Here is a 15,753-nt window from a genome sequence, read left to right as displayed (position 1 = left end):
GATAATGTGTGATATAAATGAAATAAATAAATAAATAAATAAATTTTCAGATGTTTATAGGTCTCCCCCCACCATAGTCTGTGTTAGCCATTGTGTTAGCAAACTGCGGGCCTTGTTTACTACAGCACGCTAGCGTTTTTAATACGTACTAAATGCTAGGGACACCCATAAGAATATATGGATGTCTTTAGCATTTAGCGTGCGCTAATGTTTAATGTGATTTGTGTGTGTGGGGGGGGGGGGGGGGGGGAATTAGCTAGGAACACCACTGCCTGCATGTTTGCTTTTTGAGAATAACTATATTCCAGGCATAGCTTTCAATTTACCACATCTCTGTGGCTACCGATAAATTCAAGTCAGCATCTTCCATTACAGCCTCTAGATCCAGAACTTTGTTTCCCATACAATGGGCATTAGTGTAAGCTTTTCAGTTGTTGCCCTGTTTTCCCATTTTGATACAAGTGATTAATATTTTTTTACTCATCCCCAGACACTTGTCTATATAGATATAGTGGGAGAGAGCACTTAGAAAAGTGGATGAAGAAATCCATAGTGAGGATCACTGATGCTAGTGGCATGACCTAAAAACTGAATAATTCAAAGGCTCAGTGCAGAGGCTTGTGTGCATTTCATTCAGAAACAGAATCTACTGAAGGGGCTAGGTCATGAGAGTGGATTAAAGGAAACAGAGTAAGACCAATGCATGTGTGGAAGGCAAGCTCCAGTTTGGTATATTTACAAATTGGAATTCAAAAGTGAACTTGAAGAAAATGAAGATCACTAGTGAGGGAGGGAAGTTATAGAGTACTGGGAAGCTCTGAGATGCTTAGGACTCTCTGTGGGGTCCTTTTACTAAGGTGTGCTGAAAAATGGCCTGCGCTAGTGGAAGCGTGTGTTTTGGGCGCACGCAGATCCATTTTTCAGCGCACCTGCAAAAAAAATGCCTTTTTAAAATTTTTTTGACAAAAATGGACGTGTGGCAAAATAAACATTGGCGTGTGTCCATTTTGGGTCTGAGACCTTACCGCCAGCCATTGACCTAGCGGTAAAGTCTCACATGGTAACAGGGCGGTAATGACCTATGCGCGCCAAATGCCAACTGGCGCATCCAATAATAAAAATTATTTTTTGGACGTGTGTATTGGACGCATGCCGGAAATGAAATTACCGCAAGAGCCACGCGGTAGCCGGGCGGTAACTCCATTTTGGTGTGCATTGGGCACATGTACTGGCTTATGCGGCTTAGTAAAAAGGCCCCTGTATTTCTTAGCTTGGAAACTTAACTTTCTGAATTTATAATGAAAAAAGAAATCCAGCACTCACAGCCCCTTCTCTCCTGCTATTCAGACCCTTGGGAAAACATGCTGGGAATCTTCAAATCATTTCTACCCACTGTTAACTGTTTTCCTCAGAAAAAGCTATTTGGGGGCTATTGCCACAGATTAATTCTGAATCTTTGGGTCCATAAATGAACCAGCTACCGTAGTGTCCTTTTAAATGAGTCTTAAAAATAGTTCTGATTTACAAAAGAAAAAAAAAACAAAGAAACAAGAAAACTCATTGAGGTTGATAATATTCAAAGCAATACTTAACTGGTTAGTGCTGCTGAGTATCTGCACTAATCACTACAGCCATAGTTGGCTATTTTGTGGGCAGTCCAGCACTTAACCGACTAGGTTAACCAGACAAATCGGACCGCATAAAATTCAGTCCTATCTTTTTCCAGTTTCACTTAAACAGCTGTGTGTGCAATATGGGAACTCCACAGGATGGGCTATGGGGTGGATAACATTGGCTAAGCAGCCGCAGGGTATGTTTCTTTAAATTGTGGGATAAAGGGTGTGGGTTAGATGATGGAGGGAGGAGTAGGAGGGATAAAGGATAGGTTGAGATAGGTAGTTGGGGTCATGGTGAACAGGATATGGAGGTTTAGTTAGCAACAGGCTGATTGGTAGGAATGGGAGGAGAAGGATTGGTGGGATAGAAAGTGGAGGTGGGGCCAGGATAGAACATGAAAAGCATTGGTGGGATTCAGGTTGTTTGGTGAAGGGAGGGGGAGAGAGGGGAAACATCGGGTATGTGAGGTGAAAAGTTCCCACCCTCCCAACCCTTGTTTGTTTTATTAGGGGGCATTTTGATTTGGTGTTCAGGTGAGGGAAAGGGGACTAATTGATTGAGGGAGGCTTAGGGGTGGAGGTCGGATGCAGCTTGGGCTGAGGGGGTTGTGGCCTTTTGGCTGAGATGTCTGAATTATTAGCACCAACTGCGGCGGGATTAATAAGAAGTTTGTGGGGATAACAGTGACTTTGAAATGCAGCTTGACGTCAGCGTGAGTCACGCATATTGATGGTGGCAAATACCATAAAATTAAGGAGAGTTAGTTTAGACACTAAAGAGCTTTCTGGGGACTAGGAAGCCACACTGGGGATATTGTTATTGTGTTAGGAGGATACTTTATTGATATTTGTTAAATAGTGAGTTGGTGAATTTTAATTGTTACATATGTATTGCCATACTGGGAGAGACCAAAGGCCCATCAAGCCCAGCATCCTGTTTCCAACAGTGGCCAATCCAGGTCACAAATACCTGTCAAGATCCCCCAAAAAGTACAAAACATTTTATGCTGCTTGTCCCAGAAATAGTGGATTTTCCCCAAGTCAAATTTAATAATGGTCTATGGACTTTTCCTTTAGGAAGCCGTCCAAACCTTTTCAAAACTCTGCTAAGCTAACCGCCTTTGACACATTTTCTGGCAACGAATTCCAGAGTTTAATTACACGTTGAGTGAAGAAACATTTTCTCCGATTCATTTTAAATTTACTACATTGTAGCTTCATCACATGCCCCTAAGTCCTAGTATTTTTGGAAAGCATAAACAGATGCTTCACATCTACCCGTTCCACTCCACTCATTATTTTATAGACCTCAACATATCTTCCCTCAGCCGTCTTTTCTCCAAGCTGAAGAGCCCTAGCTGCTTTAGCCTTTCTTCATCGGGAAGTTGTCCCATCCCCTTTATCATTTTTGTCGCCCTTCTCTGCACCTTTTCTAATTCCACAATTGGGGCTCATTTTCAAAGCACTTGGAGGGGCATAATTGAACGAAAACGCCTATCTCCATGGGCGTTTATCTCCAAGAACGGGTCCGTGAAGGGGCGGACCGAACCGTATTTTGGGAAAAAATAGACGCCCATGTTTTATTCAACAATGTGTGAGCTGGGCGTTTTTGTTTTTCAGCGATAATGGAAAATGAAAGCGCCCAGCTCAAAAACGAATAAATCCAAGGCATTTGTTCGTGGGAGGGGCCAGGATTCGTAGTGCACTGGTCCCCCTCACATGCCAGGACATCAACCGGGCACCCTAGGGGGCACTTTTACAAAACCAAACAAAAAGGTAAAAGAGCTCCCAGGTGCATAGCACCCTTCCCTTGTGTGTTGAGCCCCCCAAATCCCCCTCAAAACCCACTGCCCACAAGTCTACACCATTACTATAGCCCTAAGGGGTGAAGGGGGGCACCTACATGTGGGTACAGTGGGTTTGGGGGGGTTGGACGACTAATAAGCATTAAGCAGCACAATTGTAACAGGTAGGGGGGATGGGCCTGGGTCCACCTGCCTGAAGTCCACTGCACCCCCTAACAACTGCTCCAGTGACCTGCATACTGCTGTCAGGGAGCTGGGTATGACATTTGAGGGTGAAAATAAAAAGTTGAGAAACTTCATTTTTTGTGGTGGGAGGGGGTTAGTGACCACTGGGGGAGTCAGGGGAGGTCATCCCCGATTCCCTCCAGTGGTCATCTGGTCATTTAGGGCACTTTTTGGGGCCTTATTCGTGAAAAAACAGGGTCCAGGAAAAGTGTCCTAAATTCTAGCTAAAAACGCATACTTTTTTCCCATTATCGGTGAAATGCGCCCATCTCTGTTCGGCAGATAACCACGCCCCAGTTCCGCCTTCGCCACACCTCTGACACGCCCCCATCAACTTTGTCCGCATCCGCGACGGATTGCAGTTGAAAACGTCCAAAAATCGGCTTTCGATTATACCGCTTTATTCGTTTTTGTGAGATAAACGTCCATCTCCCGATTTAGGTCGGAACTTGGGCGTTTTTCTCATTCGATTATAAGCAGGTTAGTTTCCAAAGGAACTTTGGAAGGCTAAGTGCTTTGAAAATATGCCATCTTTTTTGAGATGCGGTGACCAGAATTGAACACAATATTCGAGGTGTTGTAAAAGTGAATAAAGCTGTGGCCAAATATTTGCCAATTGGATAAGTGTCTCGAGTGGTTATTTAATAAATAAGGAAAGTGTGTATTTTGACCCGGGGGGTGAGGTGTAAATGCCAGTGTTATGCACTTAACTGGACAAGGGATAGCTGACCACACAAACCCGGATATTCAATGCTGCTGCCTGGATATAGCTTGGTATTGAATATCCGGGATAACACTGGTGGGCAAACAAACGCTGACCACCGCTGGCTGGATATTTACCCCATTGCTGACCACCGCTGGCTGGATATTTACCCCATTGCTAACTGTACATTATTTGACACTAGTAAAAGATGCCCGTTTCAGGCTGAAATGAAACGGGCGCTAGCAAGGGGATTGCACAGGAACGTTTGCAGTGTGCGCACCCACTGCACCCCCTTTCCCACCCCACGCAGGTTGTCAATAGCGCTGCTCCCCCCTCCTCGTCCGGCCACCCACCGAACATACCTGGCGAAAGAGGATCAGCTGTTTTGTAGAAGCACTATGGCACCGCAGGCAGCCAGCAGACCTTTTGACTGTGAAGGTGCTCCTTCTCTGGCATCTGAGGTCGCGTTTTGTGGCGGTTGGGAACGGTCGTGTTGGGCGCCATTTTTGTTTCGTCGGCGCACTGAGGTGATTGTGAGGCAGGGGGAGGAGTAGGGAACTACTCCCCCCTTTCTGTTGCGTTCGTGTCATTCCTTGTTGGTGGAAATTGCAACTCCCCCCTTTCCGTGGCATTCGTGTCTTTCATTATTCGTCGAAATTGCTCTGCCCGCGACGTCATGACGTTCCACGCGAGGGCGTGACAGACAGACATGGTGAGTGGAGAGGCTTCACCACCACGAACCCTTCACGGAAGTGGCTGGAGCTTGGGGGCCTCAATAGAACGTTCAGGTAGCGAATTATGTCCGGAAGGGGCATGGCTGGGGCGTGGCTGGGGGGGCGGGTGTATGAGTGAGAGTGAGAGTGAATGGTGGCTGACAGGCTACAACAGTACAGGGCTTGAGTGTTTCCCTGCCACACTGTGAGCTTCAGAATTGGAGGTGAGAATTATTAATATAGATTAGGCAGGACTAGGTGGTCACTTAGGAGACTGACGCCAAACAACTGCTACAGTTAAAGCAAGACAACAAATCCTGAGAAGTCAGGGAGTCAAAGAGACAGCAGGAGATGCTTCTATCAGCACAGAAGTAGAGGGGGGAAGGGTGGACAGTTTTCCAACAGTCCATTTACCCAGATTATTTGGGGGTGGGGTGAGGGGAGGTGTTGGGTGGTCATGATTTCTCAGGGAGGGGGGAGGGCATAGAGCCTAAAAGTTAATTAGTGGGGATGCAAGGCTGAGGGTTTATCTAGGATGCATAGAGGTGTATTTTCAAAGCAGTTAGATTTACAAAGTTACACGGAGAGAATTTTTGATATGACGTCTTGGACTAAACGTCTTTGGACGTCTTGCGCTAAACATCCAAAATCCAAATAGGAAATATGGCCATTTTCAAAACTGCAAAATGTCTATCTTTGTTTTTTTTTTTTTTTAAATACCATTTGTAACAGGGTTTTGTGCTCTATGCGTTTATTTTTTCAGGTCATTTAAAAAAAAACAAAAAACTATACAATACAAGTGAAAAACATAGAAAATCAAGCCATTGGGATCTAGGAGGGGCTAGCATTTTTAGCAGACTGGTCCCTCAGACACCCCAGGAGAGCAATGGGGCACCCTAGGGGGGTCACTGCTCTGGACTTCATATAAATGCTTCCAGGTACACATCTCACCGTTGCTTCCTTATCTCGTCTGCTGAGCCCTCCAAAACCCACCCAAAACCAACTCGTCGCTGGAGGATGTGGTAACAGCGGTTAGCATATCTGAGTTTAAAAAAGGTTTTGACAAATTCCTGGAGGAAAAGTCCATAGGCTGTTATTCAGATGGACACGAGGGAAGCCACTGCTTGCCCTAGGATTAGTAGCATGGAATGTTGCTAGAATCTGGGTTTCAGCTAGGTACTTGTGACCTGGATTGGCCACTGTTGGAAGCAGGATACTGGGCTAGATGGATCATTGTTCTGACCCAGTATGGCTATACTTATGTTCTTTTGTTGAGTAGCATAATACTTAAAAAAGTCAGTTGTGAGTGAGAAAAAGCCAAAGCTCAACTCCTGCTTCTCCCACTGACCTCAGGCAAGTCACTTCATACTGCATCGCTTCAGCCAGAACTCGATTCTGAGTCCATCTGGTCAAGAAAATACATTAACTTGTTTACCTGATTGTAAGTTATTTTGAGCTGAGGTTTGGAAAAGGCAAGTAATAAATCGAAAATCCAAATTATGCTGAAAGTGACTGAATTGTCCATGGAGGATTCCCTGGCTCCCCATTCTACTAGGGGTAAAGGTATCTATTTGGACACAGGGCCAAGACCTAGCCTAACAGGAGGAAGAAATGTACCTGAGAAATGACATTGGAATGTTGTTAAGCTACTCGGTGTCCATTTTTTGTTGTTGTTAGTTCTTTAATTTGTAGATCTGGACCTCGTAGTATTAGATTTCAGCTAATTACAGATATGGGTCAATGTTGCCATTTTTATTTATTAAAACTTTCCTCTTTGGTTCATTGTTTCTGTACAAATGGGTTTTCCTAGACTGATTTTTCAAAATCTAATAAATAAAAAGAAAAAAAAAAGGACAGCTAGACAGCAGGAGGCCCTTTTACAAAGGCACGCCAAAAAGTGGCCTGCGGTAGTGTGGGCGCTTGTATTGGACGTGCGCTGGACCATTTCTCCAACGCGCCTGGAAAAAAGGTTTTCTTGGGGGGGGGGGGGGGGTGTGCCAGGAAATGAACGTGCGGCAAAATTAAAACCAGTGTGCATCTATTTATGGCCTGAGCCTTTAATGCCACCCATTGACTTAGCGGTAAGGGCTTATGCGTTACCCACGTGGTAACCGTCCAGCGCGCATCAACTGCTGATTACCCCCATGGTAGAATATATATATATATTTAGATTTTGCTCACACCTTTTTCAGTAGTAGCTGAGGGTGAGTTACATTCAGGTAAACTGGATATTTCTCTGTCCCAGGAGGGCTCACAATCTAATTTTATACCTGAGGAAATGGAGGGTTAAGTGACTTGCTCAAGATCACAAGGAGCAGTGGTGGGATTTGAACCCGACCGGTGCTCTAACCACTAGGCCACTCCTCCACTCCTAAAATAGAAAATTATTCTCTACCATGTGTTTTGGGCACGCAGAAAACTTGGAATTGCTGCCAGGCGCGTGTCCTAGCCAGGCAGTAATGCCAATCTGACTTGCGCTAGACGCGCATTGGTCCTTACACACCATTATAAAAGGGCCCCCAGGTACCTACTGGATCTGACTGTGGACAAATATTTACAGAGATCACCAGTGATGTTGCACCAAAGTCTCCCCCAAATACCACCTTCACACAACAGGATAAAAGTTTGTACAACGTAAATTTAGAAGATTTGAGCAAGCAGCTTATATTTTGTTTTCAAACAATTTAAATGCCGCTTTCATGGTTAAATGCACATTGGAAGTGCACCAGCTACACTAGAGAATACAGAATAAAAAGAAAGAGAAATTAAAATGCACCGACCTTCCAATAACCCCAAAGTCTCATCAGCGCCATATCCCTTCACCAGCCTAAATATCCAGTCCCCTAAAATCCACCCCCCCCCCCCACAAAGCATTATTCCCTTCCCCAACCCACCCAAATCCTTATGAAACCAGAACAAGGGGAGTTTCTCAGTAAATATTAATTCAGCTCAATCAACATCTAATCACATTAAACAGTTTCTTTCTCATTGCCATAAGATTCAATTCCATCAAAATAGCCAAGGCGCTGAATTCCAAAGGAGAGTGGAGAACACGGAAGAAGCTTGAGCCCTGCAGCAAGGACTTCTGGCTGCTCACAGAGGTTTATGGAGCTGCTTTAAAACTGTGTTAAAAACTCCTACATTCAATTTTCATTTAAACGCTTGCTTAAAAAAAAATCATCTCTTTGAGGCCTCCCTGATCATAGCTTTCTTTATTTTAACCATGTGATGTACACCATACAAATGATTAATAAAACCAGCTCCTTAAGCCTCATATGTTTAATATCTCTTGACTAGACTGTAAGCTCCACTGAGCAGGGACTGTCTCTTATGTATATATGTACAGCACACATGAGTCCAATTGCACTCTAGAAATGATCAATAACAACTTTAATTGATCCCGATGAAATCATTCTCATCACTATATGCACCTTCCAATATTACAATTATGCATAAGAGAGATACAGTTTTTATCAACAGCAGCCGTGAATCTGATCCTTCTAGAAAACAGGGTCCCTCATGGACATGTGCAAGAGAAAAAGGTAGTGTTGTGAGCCATGAACAAATGCCTTAATGTCCCACATCAGATCCACCTACTGCATAATAAAAGAATGAATGGGTTCTATGAATTTATAATAAAATTTAACCACACGTGCACAGAGACCTAATTGCAGAATGTTCTCTCTTGAATTGAAACTATGAAATTCTTAGTACACATATTTCCCTTCGGGGTGCAAAAGAAATCAGAGATTGATTTGATGTCATGTAGCACAACCTATTTTGGAAAACCATAATCTATTTGTGGAATTTCCTAGGAGTAAAGAAGATTGGATGGCTTCACACTACAGCATCTGTGATGTATCTTGTCCAATGTACATTTTACGAGCTTTGGAACCAATGCTCATACACACTATGGAGGTTGCAGCCAAGTCAGACAAGGACTTCTGTGCAATTCACAAGTACCAGGACTGATGCTGCACAGTGCAAAAATTCAGAGTACGTGGTCAGAAGTTCTTAACATTAATAAATAAAGGCATTACTACCTTTCTACAGAAGGGGTCTGTGGTTTGGGATCTCAAAAGCTCATGTGTTACATCTTGTGTTTAGTTAAGTTTAAGATTCATTTAACCGTCGTACACACAATCAGATTATGTACTGAAATTTTGCAATTTAAGTGGCTATGGAAGATTGCATTGCTTGTGGAGGCTAGCGTGTATTGGTACAGTTTGCGTTGTGTGTTTCTGAAATGAAATAATGATGTATGTATTTTCTTGGTGGTTTTTTAAATTTTTATTTTGTATGTTTTTATTGTAAACTACTTTGATTTAAGTGGTCTATACATGTGAAAAATATATAAATAGAAATGTCAAGGCAGCGTGCAATAAAAGAGAGGTCAAAGAACATGACAAAATAAATGACAAAAAATAGCAGGTCATTTAAAATTACTCTAAAAATGATAAATAAATAATAGTGATAAAAAGGAAAACAGGGAGATACAAATTAATAGCTGCTGTCTCCTGCCCTCACCCCTGCTTATCATAAGCTTTTAAGACAAACATAAGGCTATCACAGCCCACAGGGAACAAATTCCAGGAATAATTCAGCGTCTAAAACTTTTTATTCAGAAAAGTCTGCTGTTGGACTCTTAAAGGTGACTGTCAACCACTTTGACTACTGGAAGCCAGGGAGCATGAAAAGCATGAAAGCCAAAATCCTTCCCTGGATCCTGGTTACAAAGATAAACACATAAAGATAGGGGGAAGGGAGAGACGTTTACTATGCACCTGCCCACACTAGGTGGACAAAGCCCTTTTAAACTAGTATCGGTCATTCTGTTTTAACACATTAAAAAAAAAAGAATAAAACTTTGAGCAACTTGAAGATGGACACCTGCCTGACTGCTATAAAGAAAAGCTGATAAATCAATTTTCCTAATCTAAACACAAAACCTGACACCTATGACTCAATTCCCATGAGAAATATTGTTATGTTAATTAAAGGGATACACTGTGTTCCACCACTTGTACATTTCACTTGTAATTCGACGTATACACATTTTCTGTCCCTAATACATGATTCCCTATCTTGATTTTTAAATTATTTGCTGTAACCAGCTATGTAAGGTGAAAAACAAATATATGCAATCTGATCATTTTCCCAGTATTCTCTGTTTTATGCCATTGCTAATATTAATTCTCACTGTGTGTTTTATGCTCCTCAGCTCAGACTGGTTGTGCGAGTAAAATAAGTTAAAAATATTATACTTGTATTTGTTTTCTACAGCAATTGTGTATCCTTCCAGCAATTCATACATTCAGAAAAGATTTATTCTATTGGATCTATATCAGAACAATGAATTTCACCTGGAACAGTACAGAGAACTACCGGTATACATTTCCTTTCTACTGTGCAAACCAGAAGCTGAGTATGAAGCTCTTCTAGAAAACTTTGTTTGGGATTTAACAAAAAGTAACACCTGTACCCAGAAAGTAGCCAGTCCCTGGTGGGGAAATTGCTGGAAATACAACATGCTTTCTGAGCTAGCTCTGCCTCATTTATTCAGAGTCTGAGAAACTGCACCCTATGTCCTGATTAATCCTTCACTCAGCTCTAGGATCACAGGTCCAGCTGATAGGACTTCACAAGCCATCCAGCATCTTAATTCGGTCCCATATACACAGATACACAGAGCAAAAGACCTACAGTGCAGCAAGAGAAGCATTACAGAAGACATGACCAGCTGAGAAAAACTTTGTATAAATGTGTCCATAACTTTGTACAGATTTAGTTCTTTAAAAGAAATAAAAGTGAAAACCATCAGAGCTCACCATCCACCATGTCTTGGCTGTCATGTCATAGCAAAGTTGCCATTTTACCGGGTTTTCGGCACCGGCCCTGCCAGCTGAAGATGCATCGGTGGCCTCCATGGAAGCCGGAGGTAAATGGAGCAGTTGGTTAATCTGGCAGACACCTACGCGGGTGCGTCATAGTAAATTTTTGGCCAATCCATTGCATCCTGCACCTCTGGGTCAAAGGACAAAAAGCAAACCAAAACGGGAAAAAAAGATATATATTTAAAAGATCATTCCCTAAAAGAAGCAAGTTTAGAAACAGTACCAAAGTAGCAGTTCATCAGAAAGCTGGAGAACAAGGAAGAGATGGACTCAGACTGGGTGAGGGTGAACACAATTCACGCTAGCCCAGCATGGGCTGGTGGGTGGCTATTTTGTACAAAGAGGCTGGTCTTCCAATCTTGATTGTACTGTGTGCGTGTGTGTACACATGGGGGAGGAAGGGACATAACCAGGCTCTGCGTATCACTGTCAGAATTACAACAGCCTTTTCTTCCATTCCTAGCTGAATTTAAAAAAAAAAATCCCCAGGCAAATTTATGAATGAATGGGTTCACTTGTAGTGGCTTGTGGTTTGGCGAATTTGTGGCTTTATGATATTTTTTTTGTTCCTCTCTGCCACATGGCTTGGAACACACACATACAAACATGCACTGACATGAATCCTCATGCTGCCACATATATACAGTAAAATACGGTGACACTGCGCTTGAAGTTGGCGTGGTGCTGTGCATCAGAAGACAGAGTTGTGAGTGGGCAGTTTCTACACAACATGAAAATATGGAGCCAAGAAACAACTCATCACATATATTGAGATACCTCCCGGTGTGCAAGCATGCTGAATACAGAGCAATCAGCAAGAAAAAAAATTAGCATATTACAATTAACACACACAGTTATATTCATTCACACACCAAAACAGTCAAAAAACCCCACAATGCATTCACAGACATGCACATGTACTATTAACACATGTGGAGGGACATTTTCGAAAGGGACGTCCATGTTTTGATTTCGATGTCCTCGCAAAACGTCCCGATCTAGGGGCGGGGAAACCTGTATTTTCGAAACAAGATGGACGTTCATCTTTTGTTTTGAAAATACCATCAGGGACATCCAAATCCTTAAATTTGGTCATCCCTAGACTTGGTTGTTTCTGATTTTTGGCGATAATGGAAACCAAGGACGTCCATCTCAGAAACGACCAAATGAAAGCTATTTGGTAATGGGAGGAGCCAGCATTTGTAGTGCACTGGTCCCCATGACATACCAGGACATCAACTGGGCACCCTAGGGGGCACTGCAGTGGACTTCAGAAATTGCTCCCAGGTACATAGCTCCCTTACCTTGTGTGCTGAGCCCCCCAAACCCCACTCCCCACAACTTTACACCACTACCATAGCCCTTACAGGTGAAGGGGGGCACCTAGATGTGGGTACAGTGGGTTTCTGGTGGGTTTTGGAGGGCTTGCTGTTTCCTGCACAAATGTAACAGGTAGGGGGGGATGGGCCTGGGTCCGCCTGCCTAAAGTGCACTGCACCCACTGAAACTGCTCCAGAGACCTGCATACTGCTGTGATGGACCTGAGTATGACATCTGAGGCTGGCAATCAATATTTTGAAAGATATTTTTTGAGGGTGGGAGGGGGTTAGTGACCACTGGGGGAGTAAGGGGAGGTCATTCCCGATTCTCTCCGGTGGTCATTTGGTCATTTCAGGCACCTTTTTGTGCCTTGGTCATAAGAAAAACACGATCAGGTAAAGTCATCCAAGTGCTCGTCAGGGACGCCCTTGTTTTTTTCGATTATGGTTCAAGGACATCCAAGTGTTAGGCACTCCCAAGTCCCGGCTTTGCTACGCCTACAACACACCCCCTTGAACTTTGGCCGTCCCTACGACGGAATGCAGTTGGGGACGTCCAAAATCGGCTTTCGATTATACCGATTTGGATGACCCTGGGAGAAGGACATCCATCCTCCAATTTATGTCGAAAGATGGGTGTCCTTCTCTTTCGAAAATGAGCCCAATAATACACTCACATGTATCCAAAACTCATGTATTCACACAGGCATACATGCAAGACTCAAAAATAATCCAGTTCTTTTCCCAGCCACCATCTGGAGAGCTAAGATCCATTTGTCATTGCAGAGAAGAGTTAGAAACAAAACTGTTTCTGTAACCTGGGTTGCCATAAGCTCCCTCTCCACCCCGCAAACCTTAATAAGCACATCAACAACACCAAGAATACTTTGGCATACAAGATCACAGCTTTATTAGATGTACACACTTAATTTATTCCTGAGCCAGACACCTCACATTACATTTGTCTGGAATACTAGCCCTCAGCCCGCCATCCTGGTCAGCCAGGCCAATGCCCTGGTCAGCAAAGCTCTTCCTACCAGCCTGCAGTCCCAAGGTTTGAGCCTCTGCTCGGGGCCTCCCACATGGTGCTGCCTTGAATCCCTTGGTCACCTGCACACTTCAGGGTGGCCCTGGGAATCATTCTAACTGGCTCAGGAATCCTGCTACAGTCTAGGTGAAGTGGTCTTCCTCCCTTAGGCCCCCACCAAAAGTTGTGACCTTGTTACATCAAATTTAGTACCCATTCAATTGATGGCATAGCCACAGGCCCACCCAATGGTGGAGAGGATCCCAAGCCCTGCCAGCTGAAGCCAGTCTGCATCAGCATTGACTTGGGTATCCCACCCCGAGCTGCTTCCAATGCTATTCGTATTTGGAAGGAGCGTGTGCCAAAAGCACTGGTGTACTGCCCAGTGGTGCTGAGGGCCTTTTTCAGGATGGTAATAAACTGGAATTTTGTAAATAGGAACCTGTCCTTGGGCACTAAACGTTGGGCTCCCTTAACAAGCCTCATCATTAGGTATCTTTCCTTGTTGCTAACGGGACAGGTGACCAGGGAAGCAGATTCCTCTGTCCTCCTGGCCCGCTTTGGATCTGTGCACCTTTGTCCCCTTTGATGCCGATATTCTTTTCTAGCAGACCTGATGGTCTCACCTCCCTTTTAGCTGCTGTTAGCAACTCACTAATCTGCAATGTGCCAAAAAAAAAAAAAGCCAAGATAAAAGCCAGGTGGTTTCATAACTTGAGCAGCAAAAGCTGTGTAAAATGTGCCACAGATGTACCAGTACGATATAGGGCACCTACTGATAATCCTCAGCCCTTCGCGACGTGCCCAACCTTTGAGTAGGCATTGGATGACAAAACCCTTGCTTATGTCCCCCGAAACTAGCAACCTCTTGAAAAAGGAAAACCTGGCAATGTACACCCTGGAGCCACTTTGTGTCCTGAAGTGCCTTACATAACTTACAAGTACTCTCTCCTGATATCTCCTACCCTCGCTCAACCATCCACCCAAGAACCCATACAGCATCCGGTATCCTCACTTATAAGACCTCCAAGTTTCCTGTGACACTGATCTTCTTAGCAGATCCCATGTATCATAGTCCCTAGTGTGCATTGGTGTGCCATCCTCCTCTGCATTTGATGCCAGTGTCTTGAAATGAGGCCATTTAAAATAAGACAATGTATCAGCAATCCCACTGTTTGAATCCTACACATACCACACTCATACTGTTATGTCAAAGTTAAGCAGCACAGTCTGAATATCCTGAGAAGCCTGGTGACCATATCACACTTGGGAACTTGCTTATTGATCACCTCAACCATCCTCAGGTTGTTGCACCAGAATACAACCTCTTATCTTTCAGCCAACCAATCTTTAATTTAAGTCATCCTTTATGGGCTGCCTAAGCAGCCTATTGGTTATTACTGGGATAAGAGGCTGCCAAATATGTCCTCTATCCTGCCCGCAGCCCCTAAGACAGCACATATACAATGGACATGGGGTAATCACATAAAAGGGCTGAATTAGCATGTTTGAAAGTTGTGAGCAGGAGTGACAGTTGTTAAGGCTTTGCCACTAGCTTTTGTCCACTTTTTTGAATCTTCAGTTTAAGCAGTCATAATCCAGCTACCTTAACAGAGACTAGTGCAGAAGCCTTGACGGTAGCCATTGCTGCCCAGAAACGTCGAAACTGTGTTATTTTAGTCCCTGTTGAAGTTGGGTTTGCCTTGCTGTGCATGCTGGGACATAACCCTCCCTGCTCGTACCATGGAAAATTGCCCAACAGCCCATGTACAGGAGTTGTAAAGCGCACACAAACTTTTCACATGCATGCTTTATGCAAATTTGTTTTTGAAAAAAGGGGAATCACTGTTTCTCTTTTTCTCTTTGAAAATTAGCTGGTAGGGATATGCATACAAACATATTTCAGGCTTTTTGGAATAACTTCGATTGTTGGTTTATTTCACAGATTTCTATAATTTTTTTAATGTAGGTTAGAACTTTTTAACATGTTAATCAGCTTAACATATGTTAATTCATGGGTAAGTCAACAGGGGCCTGTTTTGGCATAACAAATGCCTGCCTCAGGGGTCAATTCAGCCAAACTGAACTGGTGTAGCCTAGTGGTTAGTGCAGTGGACTTTGATCCTGGGGAACTGAGTTCAATTCCCACTGCAGCTCCTTGTGACTCTGGGCAAGTCACTTAACCCTTCATTGCCCCTAGTACAAAATAAGTACCTGAATATATGTAAACTGGTTTGAATGTAGTTGCAAAAACCTCAGAAAGGTGGTATATCAAGTCCCATTTTCTTTTTACCAACCTGCAGCAAAAGGGGGGCCTGCACTGGTGGCGGTGCGTGTTTTTGACGAGTGCTGAGGCCTCCTTTACCAGAGCAGTTAAAAAGGTAGGTCTTTCTTTTCTTCAGGAAATGGCTGAGGTGGCAGTAAGGGCTCCTGCACTAACCTGGTGGTAAC

At 43.6% G+C, this 15,753-nt stretch overlaps 1 long non-coding RNA gene across 1 annotated transcript; it reads left to right on the top strand.

Annotated features, from left to right (window-relative positions):
- The first annotated feature begins 1,662 nt into the window (after window positions 1-1,662).
- LOC115479423 lies at window positions 1,663-13,205 on the top strand. The gene is made up of 3 exons (XR_003943692.1): window positions 1,663-1,746; window positions 2,476-2,478; window positions 13,191-13,205. It is a non-coding gene; the product is annotated as an uncharacterized LOC115479423 (long non-coding RNA).
- The last annotated feature ends 2,548 nt before the right edge of the window (window positions 13,206-15,753 follow it).

Source organism: Microcaecilia unicolor, chromosome 11 (genome assembly GCF_901765095.1).
Source record: "Microcaecilia unicolor chromosome 11, aMicUni1.1, whole genome shotgun sequence".
In the NCBI taxonomy this organism is placed as follows: domain Eukaryota; kingdom Metazoa; phylum Chordata; class Amphibia; order Gymnophiona; family Siphonopidae; genus Microcaecilia; species Microcaecilia unicolor.
Note: the sequence above shows the minus strand (reverse complement) of the source record. Positions and strands in the feature narration are given on the sequence as shown.